General features: G+C 31.2%; 1 long non-coding RNA gene across 1 annotated transcript; it reads left to right on the top strand.

Moving 5' to 3' along the window:
* The first annotated feature begins 2577 nt into the window (after positions 1-2577).
* On the top strand, positions 2578-3011 carry LOC136988693 (uncharacterized). The gene is made up of 3 exons (XR_010882799.1): positions 2578-2647; positions 2724-2813; positions 2934-3011. It is a non-coding gene; the product is annotated as an uncharacterized lncRNA (long non-coding RNA).
* Positions 3012-4702: the final 1691 nt, after the last annotated feature.

The raw sequence follows: 4702 nt of genomic DNA on the forward strand, positions 1-4702 counted from the left end.
GAAAACCATTTTAGATGAATGTCACAATAAGCTATTACCGATTCGTAAACTGTTATTTTTTTACTAAGTTACTGATTTCAAAAATAACCGCAAAAAGTATGATCAAATGCACACGATGTGAGATATGGGTATATGAACTTTGCGCAGGAACCAATAAAAAGCAACGGATTACAACTGCAATGACTGCCAAGAATTGGCGAAGACCATCAGCCGAATCTACACACGTATTAATACATTATTGATTAAGATTTTGATTCTTAAGATGCAAACCAATGATAGGATCTCAAAGTACGATTTAAGAATATATCAGTACGATTTAAGATGAATGGTTCTAAATCGTACTTTTTTAGTGTTTTTTAAAATTATTTATTTCTCAGAAGTTTATAAGATTTATGCTAAATTTGATTATGGTAGTAATAAAATATTTCTGAAATAAAAGTTACTTAAAATGAAAAATAATTTTTTGTTTATTAATTTCGATAATATGATGGTTTTTCCTTAAGGGGTACGAATTAGGCAAGTTTACCCTAGCATAGTTTATATGGATTATTTCCAAAAATTATGCGTGATTTGGAAATGTTGAGTCAAATTAATCTAGAATCGGTTAATTTTATGGAAGAAAACCTTTCAAACAGCCGTAGCCCCTAAACTGCACACGTGCCGGGTTGTGATTGGCTCATGTATTTAAGTGACTCGTACAACACGAATTCATATAACACGGAACGTATCTACCGTGTTATAGGGGGTATCTACTGTATTACGATATTACATATAATAATGTATTATATGTAAGCTGTAAAAGCTTACTTCTTTTACAGCTTACATATTATATAACATATATAATGTTTGTCTGTTCGTAATGAAAATCGAAAGTCATTAAGATTTTAACATTTTTCTAAAATTGAAAATATTCCTGAATCTAAATGGATTCTCAGGTACTCAAATATAAACATTTTTAGAATCCATTAGTTGTTCAAACACGAAATGCAGTTATAGCTTTTAAAGTAAGATATTACAAAACAGTCTTCCTATTGGTTTAACGGTTGTAACATTGGCTTGTATCGGACTGCAATGACCAGCTTCACTAATATTCTGTACTCGTGTATTATTACTTACGACACGTTATTGGTTTCGAAGCATTTTGTAAGATAAATTCAAATAACATGAAAAGCGTTTGCATGAATTGTTTTCTAAGACCTTTTTGGATGCTTGCTCTTATATACGGCGTAGAACTGTTCGATGTTTGCAAACATAAACATAAAAGTTTCATATTAGATAACGATAACAGAAGAAACAAATATGTTAAATTTGTTCAGTTGCTATTATGGCACTTTACTATTCTTATGATATGGCAAGCATTACCAGGTGTAGGTGAAGGCGCAATTTGTATCGGTTGGTTTGACACATTCAAAGATGACGCTAAAATTACGAACGTTGCGTTTGCAATTTTATACTTCGTTTACTCATTTGCTTTAACTTTCGTTAATCGCATGAAGATTAGACTCCTTGCACGTCTAAGAAACAGATATTTCTATGAAAAGATGTATATTGAAAATAATATGTTAATGAGTAATATTTCTCTCTTCATTGCTTTAATTGTTATGGTAATAATTATTACTTTTCAACTTGTCAATGTGATTTCGTATTATCCTAATTTGGAAAAAACAGCGAAGTTTCCATTGGAGGCCCTTTTCTGCTGTATTGACGTTGGCATTATTAGCAGTTTAATTATTGGGGGAATTGCTCACGGCTTATTGTTAGGCGCTTTAATAATACTTGTCGCGCATAAAGAGTTCGAAGAACTTTTAGACGAACTGACCGCGATAAAAAGAAAAGCCTATAACTTGAAAATTGAATTACGAAACGTAATGACTTACCATGAAGAATTGTGGATTTATGTAAATCAGTTGAACACGAAGATGAAGTTTGCCTTCGTTGCTGCGTATTTTGGTATATTGTGGGGAACGAGTTTCATATATTATGCGTTCTTCTTTAATGACTCGCATGGGTTTGTACGCTTATGGATCTTTGTTACGATGGTTGGTCTTACATTCATCTGCATTATTTGTGGGTGTTTGCTGTGTTGCGTGGCATTTACAGTAATTATGTTTTTGTCTACTATTTGTTATTTCTGATGAATAAAAGTCTACAATGCAGTTCATATAGTCTCATTAAACACTGTACTGAATATTATGATGTTTTTTCTAAATTCGTTTAACTGGTGTATCCAATACACTTAAACAGAAAAATCCTTAACGAAAAACTTTCAAAATAATAGTAATTTTATTATTATTATTATTATTATTTCAAGAGAATTAGTTTAGGAAGAGATGAAATAAAACGCTTCTTTCCATAATAATTTTATAAAAATATACACGTTAATATTCAGTCAATCCTTTTATAATTTAAGCAAATGCTTCCATTAATTTTTCATTTCTTATTATAATACTTATTGAAATGAGTTATTACTAATTGCAGTTATTAGAAATATATAATAAATCACTTTTTATCATTACATAAATTATGTAAAATACGACATTTTATTTTAAATTTCTCATATGTTTTTATTATTTCTCAGATGCAGAATGGCTTTCAAGAGATACGGCAGTTTGAAGTATGCGATTTAGACCTGCCATTTAAAATTAAGGTGTAAATTTCGCATAATTATAATTTTATTACTGACGAAATTTGATTTGATAGTGAATAATTATTATTTTTTTCAGTTATTAAATTTTATGAAAAGATTCGGAAAAGTCTCCTTGTGTCTCTCGATAGGTGGTTTCTTCGACGTCAAAAAGAAGATTCCTCTAAAGGTAGTTTCACGTGACATCCTGTCATAACGACTATTATCAGAATATAGGACATACGTAGAAATTTATATCGTATAGAGACAGAATTATACTTATTTAGTAATAACTATGTTATATTTTTAGATGGCCAGTACACTACATTCTGTGTTCTCGGGACTTTTAAAACTGAAGAAGGCATCAAGTAACAGAAGAAGTTGTGATAGAATGTTGATTTATAACCTTACTGATCCTATTTATGACGAGTAAATCATTGTAATTGAATTTTTCAAAATTTTAGTTACTGTGCAGATGTAACTAATAGAGTAATTTGTTAGACGCGATGTCAATTTATTTTGATTTGTGTGACGTATGTCTGAAATGAGTACAGTTTTAATTTTTTGAAACTTTTAAAGAGCATCTGCTTTACTTATAGAAGAAGCACTGTTTCATTAGGTCTTAGCATTATTTTGTGCTGCAAGGAAAATTTACTTTTCCATTTCTCGTAATTATCAAATGATTTGTAGAGTTTATCTATTCGCGATTAAAATATTTCATGTAAAACAAAGTTATGTTCGAACACGTATGGAAATTTTAAAGTTCTGTAGTTACAATTCGGTTATTTGAATGTTACATTAAAATAATTGGCAAAACTTCTGATAAGTAGAAATTTTTCTATATTAAAAAAATTTAAATAATCACCATAACATTATGTAAATTAAATACATAAATTAAACATCACATAGAGGAAGAAATTTAGGAATTATGTTACACTTAGCACACTTAAGACAATGCTTGCTGTACTTTTCAATACGCATACAGTAAGTTGGAATAAAGTGTGATCGCTCATAAGCACTCAAAAGCTTTACTCTTCTGTTATTATAATATAATCATGGCATATAGTAAGATATAATTAATCGACACAATTGAAAGGATTGTAAAACTCCTAGAGATGACAATCCATCAAAGATTTGTTAAAGACGTTAGTTTTTCATATTCTGCTGCAACTAAAATTTGGAGCAGGAATGTTATAAAAAGGAAACATTGCTTCTACATTATTAAAAATCATATGACCAAAATTAAAGAAATTGGTCCAGGATAAATCTCCTTTCTGCAAATCAGCTGTTTATATCGCTATTCAGGAAAGCTAGAAAGCCATCGATAATTAATATTGTCTTTCATTGGAAAAATCCATGTCTGAAAGAATTAAAGCTGTCATCAAAGCAACAAAGTATTAATTTCATTATTTTCTTGACTGATTTTATTTCTTTATGATTATGTTTTTATTTAAAACTAAACGTCAAATGCTGTGACGATGCCAAAGGCCTTAACGCAGAATACAAATATTTTCTTAATACATCTGCCATTATTAATTTTTTTTGCGTAATCTTAAACACCAAGCGCATACCCCTAGGGGTACGTGTACCTCCGGCGGTGAATCGCTGCTCTAGCTAAAGACAGTGCATATAAAAAGCCAATATTTTCGAAAAGACATAGGTATAAAAAAAAGCTGGCAACTATTTGTGGATACAGGGGGGTATGACGTAATCGTACCTCCTAAGTCATTTTTTCTAATCCACCTGATTATTAAGTCCCTATTTCGAGTGGACTTGGTCTTTTTACTCGAATATGGTCTCTTCCCGCACTATCGATCGCTCGAGAAAGTCGAACCCCACTCCTGAAAAACCAATTTGTGGGTACCGGGAGGTAGGACGGGGTCGTATCTCCTTTTTCCGGTTAACAGGTCTGTGAGACCTGCCCACTGTCGAGGATGGCGGCTTGGTTTTTTTACGCGTTACTCGAGTGGAGGAAGTGGATGGGTCTGACGATAGAGCGGCGGCGATATTCGAATAATTGACATCGACTGAATAAACAACAAAAATTTTTTAACATACTAGATTAACATACACAATTGA

This window comes from Centruroides vittatus, unplaced genomic scaffold (genome assembly GCF_030686945.1).
Source record: "Centruroides vittatus isolate TY-2023 unplaced genomic scaffold, ASM3068694v2 scaffold_384, whole genome shotgun sequence".
Taxonomy (NCBI): domain Eukaryota; kingdom Metazoa; phylum Arthropoda; class Arachnida; order Scorpiones; family Buthidae; genus Centruroides; species Centruroides vittatus.